We start from the raw sequence: 17,028 nt of genomic DNA, 5'->3' as shown, positions 1-17,028 counted from the left end.
TTCGGTCATCTTTGGTCAAGTAGCAGATATTTCTTTCTAAAAGCAGGCCATTGAGGAAACAAGCACCGCTACTGCTCCGTTCTTCCAATCAGCCGATGTCAGGGACCATTTGAGCAGACGTAACTGGGTGCTGCACTTTTGCTCCTCTTAAAGTGACAGTGGTCACCAGCCTAATCTGTCACTGGCGGTGGGGGCACGCTATTTGGCCCAACTGAAGTGTGTAAAAAACAATGGGATGATGGCAGCCGCAGACCCCCTCTGTTGTCTGCCCCCGATGGCGACCAGCGATTGTTGCTTTAAAGGCTGCGGCCAGCGGTTGCTGCTTTAAGAGCTCCTAAAGGAGATCTTCAGCGGTAAATATATTTAACCCTGCAATCTCCTGTATGGGGCCCCGACTCTGCTGTGTCTCGTCCCAAGCAGGAGGCATATTGGCTGCAGCATGACGTCATGCCCAACAGGCCCCCTCCATGTATCTCTCTCAGTGAGGTCCACGACACAAGTACTAGCCGACATTGCCTCGCAACATTGCCGGGTCCCAGCGGTCAGATCTCCTGCGATCAAACATTTATCTCCAATCCTGACACTGATGGTCTAGCCCAAAAGGCAAATGCCCAGTGTCCCCGATGGCCAGTCCTCCCTCGTTGCCTTGGCAACTGTACCACCCAGCATCGACTGCCCTTCTCTCTACAACAAACTATGCAGATCGCGCAGGAAGTTAGGAAAAAAAAAACTCATGTCATCCACATTTTGCTAACACTATTTTTCATACACAGAAATAAAATAAATGAGTCGAACAAGTCAAAGAAGGGTTAAAAAAGGGGAAACTTTATTTATTATTTATTACAATGTTTGTGTAGGGGTTTTTTGTAACCTCCCATCACTCACAAAGAGCGTACAGTAACTAATACTCAGGACAGGAAAAACCTCCAGAGGGGAGGAAACCTGTAGGGAATCCATGGCTACTGTATTGCCCTTCCTCTGGGCATACTAAAGGAGGTTACCTCTAGAATTTGGGCAAATGTGTCTGTGTATGTGCGTGATTCCAGGGGTTATGTCTTCATCCAACTTCTTGCTGTAAGTCTGGAAATGCGACTCCACATCCTGGAAATACTTCATCTAAGATAGAAAAACAACAGAAAAGAAAGATGATTTCCATGTTTATTATAGAAATGTATATGGAACGACACTAACCAGACCTGTGTATGAATCTGCATTCCCGGGTCCCTACAGTGTCCAGAATGAGCAGGAGCCGTGTTATTTCTGCTTAGTGCTGCTCTCTGGTGGACAGTGGTTATGACATCACATGTGTGACACGCTGCTCCTCCTGGGAGTTCTATTTGGGCAGTGCTGCTCTCTGATTGGCTGAAATCCACATATTGTGCATGGCTGTTTTTGCTGGACAGAAATAAAGCCAAAAGTTAAGCAATGTGGATTTTGAAAAATGTTACACATAACTTGTGTTGAATCCTAACCTAAGCCTAGGAAGAGACACAATTTTTGTTAAGAGCTTTTTTTGCCCCAGAGCCCCCCGCTAAAAAAATTAAAAATAAAACACAAAAAACTGCCCCCTCCGTTTTTCACTCTTAAGATTCTGTCTCTGTGGCAATTTTTTTTTCCAACAAACAATGGAGAAGATTTATCAAAACCTGTGAAGAGGAAAAGTGTAGCAGTCATCCATAGCAACCAATCAAATCGCTTCTTTCATTTTTAACAAGGCCTCTGAAAACTGAAAGAAGCGATCTGATTGGTTGCTATGGGCAACTGGCCAACTTTTCTTAAGCGCAGGTTTTCATAAATCTCCCCATTGTGTACTTTTATAGGCCTTTTGCTTCTTTGGCATTTTCTTTTTTCCCCTATGTTTACAAAAAGCTCAGACCCCCTGAAAAAGGAGGATCAGCCGAGCCTGGCGTACACTAGTGCGCCACACAGATGGAAAAAAACTCCAAAGTCGCGTGTGTTCATAAATGATCCCCTAAAATTTTTTACCAAAGCTTTTAATTGAGTTTTGGTAAATTCCATGGCGGACTGACGTGTTCTCTAATGGCTTTTAAGCCTCCGTGGTCACCAGCAGGGAACAGAAGGTTTTCTTAGAACTACAAAAGCCTCATTGTCTGCGCCGAGCATCTTTATTAGGATGTAATTATAGGGTTCTCCATGTAATAAGAAGATATAAACCCTTTAGAGACACAGGCGTTTTATAGGCGTTTTGTTTCTTTGGCGTTTTTTTTCGGCGTTTTTCTCATTACAATTCATGTGATCCTTTTATCATATGACTCAAGGATTTTTTAGTGAAACATTGGGAGGAAAAAACGCCACGATTTCATGAAAAAAACACCGGAGGAGATTTATCAAAACCTGTGTAGAGGAGGAATGGAGCAGTTGCCCATAGCAACCAATCAGATCGTTTCTTTCATTAAAAAATAAAAGGCCTTTGAAAAAGGAAAGAAGCAATCTGATTGGTTGCTATAGTCAACAGCACCACTTTAACAAGCCTACTCATGTAATCTCCTTACGACTGGGGTGACACACTGTAACAAACCTCCTCCTCATGTAATCTCCTTACTACTGGGGTGACACACTGTAACAAACCTCCTCCTTATGTAATCTCCTTACTACTGGGGTGACACACTGTAACAAACCTCCTCATGTAATCTCCATACTACTGGGGTCACACAGTGTAACAGACCTCCGCCTCATGTAATGTCCTTACTACTGGGATGACACACTGTAACAAACCTCCTCCTCACGTAATCTCCTTACTACCGGGGACACACACAGAGGGGGTTTGTTACAGTGTGTCACCCCAGTAGTTAGGAGATTACATGAGGAGGAGGTTTGTTACAGTGTGTCAACCCAGTAGTAAGGAGATTACATGAGGAGTCAGTTTGTTACAGTGTAATGTCTCATGTAATCTCCTTACTACTGGGGTGACACACTTTAACAAACCTCCTCCTCATGTAATCTCCTTACTACTGGGGTGACACACTGTAACAAACCTCCTCCTCTTATCTCCTTACTACTGGGGTGACACACTGTAACAAAACTCCTCCTCATGTAATCTCCTTACTACTGGGGTGACACACTGTAACAAACCCCCTCTTCATGTAATCACCTTACTACTGGAATGACGCACTGTTACAGACCTCCTCCTCATGTAATCACCTTACTACTGGGGTGACACGCTATAACAAACCACCTCATCATGTAATCTCCTTATTACTGGGGTGACACACTGTAACAAACCTCCTCCTCATGTAATCTCCTTACTACTGGGATGACACACTGTAACAAACCTCCTCCTCACGTAATCTCCTTACTACCGGGGGGACACACTTTAAAAAAAACTCCTCCTCATGTAATCTCCTTACTACTGGGGTGACACACTTTAACAAACCTCCTCCTCATGTAATCTCCTTACTACTGGGGTGACACACTGTAACAAACATCCTCCTCTTAACATCTCCTTACTACTGGGATGACACACTGTAACAGACCTCCTCCTCATGTAATCTCCTTACTACTGGGGTGACACACTGTAACAAATCTCCTCCTCATGTAATCTCCTTACTACTGGGGTGACACACTGTAACAAACTTCCTCCTCATGTAATCTCCTTACTACTGGGTTGACACGCTGTAACAAACCCCCTCCTCATGTAATCACTTTACTACTGGGTGACACACTGTAACAGACCTCCTCCCCATGTTATTAACTTACTACTGGGGTGACACACTGTAACAAACCTCCTCCTCATGTAATCTCCTTACTACTGGGATGACACACTGTAACAAACCTCCTCATGTAATCTCCTTACTACTGGAGTGACACACTGTAACAAACCTCCTCATGTAATGTCCTTACTTCTGGGGTGACACAATGTAACAAACCCCATCCTCATGTAATCTCCTTACTACTGGGGTGACACACTGTAACAAACCTCATTAATGTCCTTACTTCTGGGGTGACACACTATAACAAACCCCATCCTCATGTTATTAACTTACTACTGGGGTGACACACTGTAATAAACCTCCTCCTCATGTAATCTCCTTAATACTGGGATGACACGCTGTAACAAACCCCCTCCTCGTGTAATTTCCTTACTACTGGGATGACAATGTAACAAACCTCCTCCTCATGTAATCTCCTTACTACTGTGGTGACGCACTGTAACCAACCTCCGCCTCATGTAATGTCCTTACTACTGGGATGACACACTGTAACAAACCTCCTCCTCACGTAATCTCCTTACTACTGGGGTCACACAGTGTAACAGACCTCCGCCTCATGTAATGTCCTTACTACTGGGATGACACACTGTAACAAACCTCCTCCTCACGTAATCTCCTTACTACCGGGGAGACACACTTTAAAAAACCTCCTCCTCATGTAATCTCCTTACTACTGGGGTGACACACTTTAACAAACCTCCTCCTCATGTAATCTCCTTACTACTGGGGTCACACACTGTAACAAACATCCTCCTCTTATCATCTCCTTACTACTGGGGTGCAGGGGCGGATCCAGAGTCTAGTCTCGGGAGGGGCACTATTAGAGTATCAGGCGCTGGTCGACACGCCCCCTCCCATAGACTTGCATTGAGGTGGTGTGGTGTGATGTCACAAGGGGCGTGGCTATGACATCACAACCCCCGCAGCCTGCACCCAGGGTTTGGAACAAAATGTTCAGAACGCTGGGGCAGTGGAGCACCCCTTTAAGTATGCAGCATAGTGCCCCCACACTAGGTAGGCCGCATAGTTTCCAGTTCCCCCACACTAGGTAGACAGCATAGTTCCCCCACATTAGGTTGTAGTTCCTCCACATTAGGTTGTAGTTCCCCCACACTAGGTAGACAGCATAGTTCCCCCACATTAGGTTGTAGTCCCCCCCCCATTAGGTTGGCAGTATAGTTCCCCCACATTAGGTTGTAGTTCTCCCACATTAGGTTGTAGTTCCCCCACATTAGGTTGTAATTTCCCCACATTAGGTTGGCAGTATAGTTCCCCCACATTAGATTGTAGTTCCCCCACATTAGGCTGGCAGTATAGTTCCCCCACATTAGGTTGTAGTTCCCCCACATTAGGTTGGCAGTATAGTTCCCCCACATTAGGTTGTAGTTCCCCCACATTAGGTTGGCAGTATGTTCCCCCACATTAGGTTGTAGTCCCCCCCCCATTAGGTTGGCAGTATAGTTTCCCCACATTAGGTTGGCAGTATAGTTCCCCCACATTTGGTTGAAGTTCCCCCACATTAGGCTGGTAGTATAGTTCCCCCACATTAGGTTGTAGTTCCCCCACATTAGGTTGGCAGTATAGTTCCCCCACATTAGGTTGTAGTTCCCCCACATTAGGTTGGCAGTATTTTCCCCCACATTAGGTTGTAGTTCCCCCCCCCATTAGGTTGGCAGTATAGTCCTCCTACATTAGGGTGGCAGTATAGTTCCCCCACATTTAGTTTGCAGTATAGTTCCCCCACATTTAGTTTGCAGTATAGTTCCCCCACATTAGGTTGTAGTTCCCCCACATTAGGTTGGCAGTATGTTCCCCCCCATTAGGTTGGCAGTATGTTCCCCCACATTAGGTTGTATTCCCCCCCCCCCCCATTAGGTTGGCAGTATAGTCCTCCTACATTAGGTTGGCAGTATAGTTCCCCCACATTTAGTTTGCAGTATAGTTCCCCCACATTAGGTTGGCAGTATAGTTCCCCCACATTAGGTTGTAGTTCCCCCACATTAGGTTGGCAGTATAGTTGTGATGCCCACAGTGTAGCAGGTTGCAGAAAATAATTTCCAGCATATTAATCAAATATACCAATTGTCACAGAATGGGAAAGTGCTAAATAAGTTTTTACCATTTAAAACTACAGCTCCCAGTATGACCTAAGTAGTGGTAAGGGGATGCTGGGAGTTGTTGTTTCACCCATGAAAACTGCAAAACTTACAAGTGACTACAGCTCTGAAGGGACATAGTGAGGAGAATACACAGTGATATCAGTGACTACAGGTGACAGCTTCGATGGTACATACCGCTGTGACTTTGTCAGCTAAATCTTCTCTCTGCAGAAAATGACACCCAGATGGCTCCTTAATTTGTCAGCAGATTCTGATCCTCTATATGAAAACAATAATTATTATAATATTGCTAAACACCGTATCCTCTGAATACCCCACACTGCACCCTCTAAATATAATACTACCACACACACTGCGCTCTCTGAATATAATACTACCACACACTGCACTCTGAATATAAAACTACCACACACTGCACTCTCTGAATATAAAACTACCACACACTGCGCTCTCTGAATATAAAATTACCACACACTGCGCTCTATAAATATAATACTGCCACATACTGCGCTCTCTGAATATAATACTGCCACATACTGCGCTCTCTGAATATAATACTGCCACATACTGCGCTCTCTGAATATAATACTGCCATATACTGCGCTCTCTGAATATAATACTACCACATACTGCGCTCTCTGAATATAATACTACCACATACTGCGCTCTCTGAATATAATACTGCCACATACTGCGCTCTCTGAATATAATACTGCCACATACTGCGCTCTCTGAATATAATACTACCACACACTGCACTCTCTGAATATAATACTACCACACACTGCACCATCTGAATATAATACTACCACACTGCGCTCTCTGAATATAATACTACCACACTGCGCTCTCTGAATATAATACTACCACACACTGCATCATCTGAATATAATACTACCACACTGCACTCTCTGAATATAATACTACCACACTGCGCTCTCTGAATATAATACTACCACACTGCGCTCTCTGAATATAATACTACCACATACTGCACTCCCTGAATATAATACTGCCACATACTGCGTTCTCTGAATATAATACTGCCACATACTGCTTTCTCTGAATATAATACTACCACATACTGTACAATCTGAATATAACCTTGTCGTGCAGTGCACCCTCTGAATACAATACTGTAATGTATTGTGGCCCATAAAAATTGTACCAACCCTGAAATTCCTTTATAATATACACCATGGCGGAGATTTATCAAAACCTGTCCAGAAGAAAAGTTGCCCAGTTGCCCATAGCAACCAATAATCTCACTGCTTTCCTTTTTAACAAGGCCTCTGCAAAATGAAAGAAGCAATCTGATTAGTTGCTATGGGCAACTGGGTAACTTTTCCTCTGCACAGGTTTTGATAAATCTCCCCCCATACCTCTAAAATGCAAAATACTCTGTGCCTTCACATATCGTAATAATGCCCCATCCTGTGCCCCCACATCCCACATATAATAATTATGGCCCCTCCTGCCCTCTCTCCTGTGCCCCTCACATATAATGCCTCCTGTCTTGTGCCCCTTACATATAATGCCCCCTGTGCTGTGTCCCTTACATATAATACTCCCGTCATGCTCCCCTAAAATGTAATGCCCCCTGTGCTGTGTCCCTCATATAATGCTCTCATCATGTGCCCCTCACATATACTGCCCCCTGTCCTGTGCCCCTAACATATAATGCCCCCTGTGATGTGCCCCTCACATATAATGCCCCCTGTCCTGCCCCACAGGGGGCATCATATGTGAGGGGCACATGACTGGAGCATTATATCTGAAGGGCACATGATGATGATGGGGGCATTATATGTGAGGGGCACAGCACAGGGGGCATTATATGTGAAGAGCACATGACAGGGGACCCCCTGTCATGTGCTCTTCATATATAATGCCCCCCTGTCAAGGGCACCTCACATCAAATGTATCCATTTTTGTGCCCCCTACGTTTTTTAATTGCCCCCTGAGCCCACCCAGTGCCATATAGATGGAAAAAAAAATACATACACTTATATTGCGTTCCCGCGCTGAGCAGCTCTCTTCTTACTTGCACAGACTGTGCAGACTGGTGAGCGGCGAGCCGCGGCGAAGGGATCTTCAGGCGCCGGCGCGATAGTGTGACGTCATCGCGCCGGCCTGCCCTTGATCGCCAGCGGCGAGAAAGGTAAATTAATAAGTGAATGGTGGAGCGGGAGTGACAGCTCCCGCTCCACCATGTTAGAAATCGGGGGGCAGAAATCTCGGGGGGGGGGGGGGGGGGGGCAATTGCCCCGTTGCCCCCCCCCCTGGATCCGCCACTGCTGGGGTGACACACTGTAACAAACCTCCTCCTCTTATCATCTCCTTACTACTGGGGTGACACACTGTAACAGACCTCCTCCTCATGTAATCACTTTACTACTGGAGTGACACTGTAACAAACCTCCTCCTCATGTAATTTCCCTACTACTGGGGTGACAAACTGTAACAAACCTCCTCCTCATGTAATCTCCTTACTACTGGGGTGACACACTGTAACAGACCTCCTCCTCATGTAATCTCCTTACTACTGGGGTGACACACTGCAACAAACCTCCTCCTCATGTAATCTCCTTACTACTGGGTGACACACTGTAACAGACCTCCTCCCCATGTTATTAACTTACTACTGGGGTGACACACTGTAACAAACCTCCTCCTCATGTAATCTCCTTAATACTGGGGTGACACGCTGTAACAAACCCCCTCCTCGTGTAATTTCCTTACTACTGTGATGACACTGTAACAAACCTCCTCCTCATGTAATCTCATTACTACTGGAGTGACACACTCCTCATGTAATCTCCTTACTACTGGGGTGACACACTGTAACAAACCTCCTCCTCATGTAATCACCTTACTACTGTGGTGACACACTGTAACAAACCCCTCCTCATGTAATCACCTTACTACTGTGGTGACACACTGTAACAAACCTCTCCTCGTGTAATCTCCTTACTACTGTGGTGACACGCTGTAACAAACCCCCTCCTCATGTAATCTCCTTACTACTGGGATGATACACTGTAACAAACCTCCTCATGTAATCTCCTTACTACTGGGGTGACACACTGTAACAAACCTCCTCGTGTAATGTCCTTACTTCTGGGGTAACACAATGTAACAAACCCAATCCTCATGTAATCTCCTTACTATTGGGGTGACACACTGTAACAAACCTCCTCATGTAATGTCCTTACTTCTGGGGTGACACACTGTAACAAACCCCATCCTCATGTTATTAACTTACTACTGGGGTGACACACTGTAACAAAACTCCTCCTCATGTAATCTCCTTACTACTGGGGTGAAACACTGTAACAAACCCCTCCTCATGTAATCTCCTTACTACTGTGGTGACACGCTGTAACAAACCCCCTCCTCATGCAATCTCCTTACTACTGGGGTGACACACTGTAACAAACCTCCTCCTCATGCAATCACCTTACTACTGGGATGACACACTGTAAAGAACCTCCTCCTCATATAATCTCCTTACTACTGGGGTGACACACTGTAACAAACCTCCACCTCATGTAATCTCCTTATTACTAGGGTGACACAATGTAACAAACCCCCTCCTCATGTAATCTCCTTACTACTGGGGTGACATGCTGTAACAAACCCCCTCCTCATGCAATCTCCTTACTATTGGGGTGACACACTGTAACAAACCTCCTCCTTATGTAATCTCCTTACTACTGGGGTGACACACTGTAACAAACCTCCTCCTCATGTTATTAACTTACTACTGGGGTGACACACTGTAACAAACCTCCTCCTCATGTAATCTCCTTACTACTGGGATGACACACTGTAACAAACCTCCTCATGTAATCTCCTTACTTCTGGGGTGACACAATGTAACAAACCCCATCCTCATGTAATGTCCTTACTTCTGGGGTGACACAATGTAACAAACCCCATCCTCATGTAATCTCCTTACTACTGGGGTGACACAATGTAACAAACCCCATCCTCATGTAATGTCCTTACTTCTGGGGTGACACACTGTAATAAACCCCATCCTCATGTTATTAACTTACTACTGGGGTGACACACTGTAACAAATCTCCTCCTCATGTAATCACCTTACTACTGGGGTGACACACTGTAACAAACCTCCTCATGTAATCTCCTTACTACTGGGGTGACACACTGTTACAAGCCTCCTCATGTAATGTCCTTACTTCTGGGGTGACACACTGTAACAAACCCCACCCTCATGTTATTAACTTACTACTGGGGTGACACACTGTAACAAACCTCCTCCTCATGTAATCTCCTTACTACTGGGGTGACACACTGTAACAAACCTCCTCATGTAATCTCCTTACTACTGGGGTGACACACTGTTACAAGCCTCCTCATGTAATGTCCTTACTTCTGGGGTGACACACTGTAACAAACCCCATCCTCATGTTATTAACTTACTACTGGGGTGACACACTGTAACAAACCTCTTCCTCATTTTATTAACTGACTACTGTGGTGACATGCGACCTCCACTCCAGCTCAGCCACGCCTCCTCCACAGCATCACACAGGTCCTTCAACCACTATTACATCTATCCTGCACAGTCACAGGATGATCACATGATAGTGACAGGTCCTATACCATTAACATCTTGGCTGCGGAGGGTAATGTGACAGCACTGCACTCCTCACAGCAGGTAACTAGATAGCGGAGCGCAGCCCCACCAGTGTTGTCTTAGGGCTTCTTAAAAAACAAAACCGTGGCTGCGGAAGAGTGCACTGTAGGCAGCTGCCTTATATGTCTATGGGGTGCGCTGGGACAGTAGGGGGCCTTTCCAGTACAGAGGGACATGACCTAGTATGGGTTGTACCGCCCTGACGGCAGCCCTGCTTTCATCCTTTGGGGTTACAGTCGCGAAAAAGGTTGAGAACCATTGACCTATAGCACTACAAACAGTAATAATAACCCCCTTGTGTCTCACACAGTAGAGGGGGTAGATTTGTGGGCTGGGTAAGGTTAGATAGATCCCCCCCATTAGATAGTTAGGTCACTAAGTAGGCAGACAGGTCACTTTATCAGACTGCAGCATGAAAACAGAGAGGAGAGGGTTACAGAGCAGCCTGCAATGATTGGAGAAAGAGACCCAGTACAGCACAGATGACTCCGGGAAGAAGTCGATGCATGGAGAGTGAGGACGGGCTAAGTGCTTGCCTTAGACACACACGCCCCTTCCTGAGAAGGATGTCAGAATGAATAAGCAGCAGAACAGAGGGAATTGTGAGTCAAATACAAAGCTAGACACATAAAAAAAGACATGGTAAGCATCTGCATGACCTAGTGAATAACACATAGAAGCATTATTTATTTTTATTATAATTTTTTTCATTATCAGTTTTGAAAAGACCATCAACATTAGATGGGGGCGGAGAGGGCTGATCTTGGTAACCCAGTGATTGGAGGGCTGCAGTGTTCAATGCTCAATACTAATAATACTAATTTGTGTCTTAAAGGGGTACTCCGGGGATAAGATGCCTGATCGCGGGGGTCCTGCCGCTGGGGACCCCCGTGATCTTGCATGCAGCACCCCGTTATAATCAGTCCCCAGAACATGTTCGCTCCGGGTCTGATTACTAGCGATCACGGGGGCCGGAGCATTGTGATGTCACGGCTCTGCCCCCTCAATGCAAGCCTATGGGAGGGGGCGTGACAGCTGTCACACAGCTGTCACAATGCTCCGGCCCCCGTGATTGCCAGTAATCAGACCCGGAGCGAACGTGCTCCGGGGACTGATTGTAACGGGGTGCTGCGTGCAAGATCACGGGGGTCCCCAGCGGCGGGACCACCGCGATCAGGCATCGGGGATAAGATGTTTTAGCGCTGGAGTACCTCTTTAAAGGAACTTTTGGACAGGACATACATCCCAAGGGATGTTAAAAATAGATATATTGGCCTGGCGCTTTTCCCTTGTATGACTCCAAAGCAGGAGATTAATATAGAAGTGGATATTTAAAAAAAAAAAAAACAAACACACACACCTTCCTTAGATTGTGTTAAAGGAATAAAACAAAATAAACGCTCTCCAACTCCGTCTACAATAAGATGCCAAACTTTCTTCACATTTCCTTAAGAAATTCAGTACACCGACTTGTTTCGGTCTATACACTATCCTTATTCATGGGCAAAAAACAATCAAATTTGTTGTAAAGCCAAAAAACTCGGACCGCATAAGAACTGTAATTCTATTGGACAATACCTATTCCTACAGGTCTTGAATGCACCATAGATATTACCAATATATTTCCAGGACCAGATTGCATTCAATATGCAATATACTGGAATAACATCTATGGTGCGTTACAAGACCTCTGGGGATAGGTATCATCCAATATAAATAAGGGTCTAATAGGGTATGTCCTTTTTGGTTTTCAAACAACTTTGTACAAAAAAAAACTATTGTCCATAAATAAAGACAGTGTATTGTCAGAAATGCGTTGGTGTGCTGACCTTTTTAGGTGGAAGAGAATAAAACTTGTCATCTTATTCAAGGAGCTGGAGAATGTTTATGTTGTGTTGCCTATCATATCTGAACACCTTAGGATCTGGAGGGGACATCCACGTGCACCAAGATAATTTTGGTTACCCAGATTCTGGAGGAAGTCTGTGCTGATCGCCTGGGTTTGTTTTCTGTAATATTGATAGTCTGTCATCAGGACAGGTCACCAATATCTGATCGTACCAACTTTAACCACCCTTACCGCATAGCTGAATGATTATGAGCCTCATCTCCTTCATTGTTTACCAGTGTTGGGCGCGAATATTCGCATTTCAAATTTTTATCGCGAATATTGCAAATTGGTGAATATTACGAATATATTGGCTATATATTGGAAATTACGAATATTCACTTTTTTTCACATATGTGAATATTCACATATTCCTTCTTTTCACTTGTGCACCAATTAGAATGATGCAATTACACTTGTCAGAGGTTATCAACAACATCCCTAGCAACCAATAGTAAAGTTGCCCACCCCCTCACCTTTTTTTCCTCGAATACGCAAATATGAAAATATTCCCATATGCAAATATTTTCATATGCGAATAAGTGAATATAATGAATAAGCGAAATTCGCGAATATATTCATCTATATATTCGCAAAATATTGTGAATTCGAATATGGGCAATGCCGCTCATCACTACTACTTTCTATATAAAGCGATAACCCTAGAATTGTTGCATTTAGGGCAAGTGTGCAATAACATGCAAACACTATTATGGTGGTGGATAGAGATGAGTGACGTTACATTTATTCGATTCATCACGAACTTCTCGGCTCTGCAGTTGCTGACTTTAGCCTGCATAAATTAGTTCAGCTTTCAGGTGCTCCGGTGGGCTGGAAAAGGTGGATACAGTCCTAGGAGAGAGTCTCCAGCCCACCGGAGCACCTGAAAGCTCAACTCATTTATGCAGGATAAAGTCAGCAACTGCTGAGCCGAGAAGTTTGTGACAAATTGAATCATTGTAACTTCACTCATCTCTAGTGGTGGATAGAGTCCAATACCTAGGAAGTGACTTTAACCCGTTAAGGACGCAGGGCGTATGGGTATGCCTTGGTCCTTTTACCGGGGTTTGAAGCATGCTCACGAGCTGAGCATGCTTCAAACCTGGTGTGTCCTGGCTGCTATCAGCAGCCAGGACCCAGGGTTAATGCCAGACATTGCCGATCGGGCGGACGCCTAGCATTAACCGTGTAGATGCCACGATCAAAGTGTATAGAATCTTCTGCATATATTAATGGAACTAAATAATTGAACACCACATGAAAATCTGCAGCAGATCCTATTTGTATGAATGTACCCTTAACACATGTAGATAGCTGGATGAGTAGTGAGAACTGTCGTGCATGGTCCCATCTAAATATAGTGCAAAATTATTCTTCACATAAATCCCATTTATTAAATTCACTCAGAGGAGAAGATTTATCAAAAACTAGGGGAAGAGTGGTGCAGTTGCCCATGGCAACCAGATTGCTTCTTTCTTTTTTAACCCCTTAAGGACCCGGGGTTTTTCCGTTTTTGCATTTTTGTTTTTTTCTTCCTTACCTTTAAAAAAAAATCACAAGTCTTTCAATTTTGCACCTAAAAATCCAAATGATGGCTTATTTTTTGCACCACCAATTCTACTTTGTAATGACATCAGTCATTTTACCCAAAAATCTACAGCAAAACGAAAAAAAAATCAATTTGAGACAAAATTGAAAAAAAAAAAACGCCATTTTGTAACTTTTGGGGGCTTCTGTTTCTACACCGTATATTTTTCGGTAAAAAGGACACACTCTTTATTCTGTAGGTCCATACAATTAAAATGATACCCTACTTATTTAGGTTTGATTTTGTCGTACTTATGGAAGAAAATCATAACTACATGAACGAAAATGTATACGTTTTAAAATTGTCATCTTCTGACCTCTATAACTTTTTATTTTTCCGCGTATGGGGGCGGTATGAAGTTTTTAGCAGTACCATTTTTGTATTGATCCGACTTATTCATTTTTCATGATATAAAAAGTGAACAAAAATACACTATTTTGTACTTTGGAAAAAATTTTTGCGCGTACGCCATTGACCGTGCGGTTTAATTCATGATTTTATTTTATAGTTCGGACATTTCCGCACGCGGCGATACCACATATGTTTATTTTTATTTACACTTTTTTTTTATGGGAAAATGGGGGTGATTCAAACTTTTATTAGGGAAGGGGTTAAATGATCTATATTCACTTTTTTTTTGTAATGTTATAGCTCCCATAGGGGGATATAAGACTAAATTTTGATGTTAATTTGTTTTCCCTTAGTCTCCTCAGCAGCACAAATGGGGTTTCCGCCCCTGTGAGCTAATTGGACAGGGAATTTTTTATATATAAAATAAAGCAATGAGGCACCTCCCCACGTGCCTATATAACCTGTCCTCTCACATCAGAACAGCGAGTTAATTATAAAGTATAGCTAACAAAAAATAAAAAGGGAGGGAAGCTTGTGCTGCTGAGGAGACTAAGGGAAAACAAATTAACATCAAAATTTAGTCTTCCCTGTCGTCCCTCAGCAGCACAAACGGGGATTTAGCAAGTATAACCCCTAGAGAGGGCTCTCCTGCCTTGCAGAATTCAGTATAGTTTTAGCAAAACTAGTATAACTAGACAGAAAGAAATAACTCTATAATGCTTTAGGAAAGTCAAAGGAGTACTCCAAGTTGCAGATTGACATATCTGCTCTATAGGAACAGAACTACGCTCCACCCAGGAGGTCGAGACAGATCTAGTAAAGATTAATACACTCACAAATCCACCGAGAGATGGATGGTTTGGATGCTTTAGATCCTTTCTTCGAACCATGATACAAGACTAGAAGATTTTCAGCTGTACGAAAGACCTTAGTTCTTTGTAAGTAAATCTTAAGGCACCTTACCAGATCCAGAGTTGCCAAGTTTTCTTGCAAGGATCCAGTTTCTGGAGAAAACTGAGGAAGAGAAATTATTTGGTTAACATTAGCAAAAGATGCCACTTTTGGTAAAAAGGTTGGTAAGAATCTCATAAGGACTTTCCCAGGGAGAAATACTGTATATGGTTCAAAAACCGCTAGAGCTTGAAGCTCACTTACACGTTTGGCAGTGGTGACGGCCAACAATCAGGTAAGTTTAAGAGTGAGGAACCTTAGTTCCACATCCTCTAAAGGTTCAAAGGGGTAGGCACAGAGTTGTTGTAGGACTAGAGAGAGGTCCCACAGGGCAATCAAAGTCATGGTTCTTGGGCGCATTCTGGTTATAGCCTTAATAAAAGATTTGACTACGGAGTCTTGTGTGAATCTTCTGTGGAGAAAAGCTGATAAGGCTGCAAATTGGACCTTGATAGAGTTGGGAGAAAGTCCCTTTTCAAACCCATCTTGAAGAAATTTAAGTATAGAAGGAATAGATGGAGAAGTAGGATCAATATTCTTATTCGAACACCACTTGTGGAAGATCCCTTTGATTCTTGCATAGACTTTATTAGTTGACTCACTCCTAGAGTGAGATAACGTGTCCAGAATGCGGTCCGAAAACCCTCTGGTTTTCAATAGGGACCTATCAACCTCCATGCTGTCAGATTGAAGGTTCTGAGGTTGTGGCATAGCTGTGCTCCTTGAGACAGCAGATCCTGCCTGAGGGGAAGTTTCCAATAGTCTCCTTTGCTCATCTGAATGAGCTGGGAGAACCAGGATCTCTTGGGCCAAAAAGGTATGATTGCTATCACAGAGGCCTGATCCTGTCTGATCGTCATCAATACCCTGGCATGGAAGCTGGTGGGAAGATGTAGGCCAGGTTGAAATTCCAGGAGATTGTCATTGTATCTATCCAGAAGGGGTTTTCCGATGGATATAGGGAGCAGAACTTCTGCAACTGATGATTTACTTTTGTTGCCATCAAGTCTATTTCTGGGAGACTTTTGTAAGTATTAACCAACTTGGTTCTTGAAGACACATCCTGTCTTGAGGAACTGCCCACCACTTCAGAGAACTGCGGACTGAGGGAGATAGAGTAATGAGAGAGTCCAAGGAGGAACTTCTTCTGTCCCAGCTTAGTAGAATCTGAGACTCAAGAGGTCTCATGTGCCAGAGGGCCCAAGGAACTGCCTCTCCTGAGGAGGACAGGAGACCTAGAAACCTCATTAGAGTTCTCCGAGAGACTCTGTGGGGAACTCACAGAAACTGATAACCTTTGATGATCCTGTCTTTCCTTGCTGGAGAAAGAAAAATCTTCATATTGCCGGAATCTATTTGAAAACCTAGAAATGTTTTCTCCTTCTCTGGAGTCAGATGTGACTTCTCCATATTGACTATCCAACCTAATCTGCGAAGAAGACTCAGAGTTAGATCTGTGTGAAGGAGACTCTCTTTGAAGATGAGCCAATCGTCCAAATACAGGACTATACGTATCCCCTGAAGTCTGAGGACCACCATCATAGAAGATATTATCTTTGTGAATACAAAGGGGGCTGTTGTTATCCCAAAGGGAAGCACACAGAATTGTAGATGGTGAAGAATCCCCCTGATTCAGACAGCGATGCAGAAAAATTTCCTGTGATCTGTTGCAATAGGCACATGGGAATTGGCATCTTTGAGGTCTAATGAGACCATGTAGTCGTTGTTCTGGA

General features: G+C 43.9%; 1 long non-coding RNA gene across 1 annotated transcript; it reads right to left on the bottom strand.

The window, feature by feature from the left end:
- Positions 1-803: 803 nt before the first annotated feature.
- Positions 804-7,162, bottom strand: LOC130365821 (uncharacterized). Its single transcript, XR_008891899.1, has 3 exons — positions 7,024-7,162; positions 6,026-6,109; positions 804-1,395 (listed from the first exon to the last, which is right to left on the bottom strand). It is a non-coding gene; the product is annotated as an uncharacterized LOC130365821 (long non-coding RNA).
- Between the last annotated feature and the right edge of the window lie 9,866 nt (positions 7,163-17,028).

This window comes from Hyla sarda, chromosome 1 (genome assembly GCF_029499605.1).
Source record: "Hyla sarda isolate aHylSar1 chromosome 1, aHylSar1.hap1, whole genome shotgun sequence".
Lineage (NCBI taxonomy): Eukaryota > Metazoa > Chordata > Amphibia > Anura > Hylidae > Hyla > Hyla sarda.
This window is presented reverse-complemented; position numbering and strand designations above follow the sequence as displayed.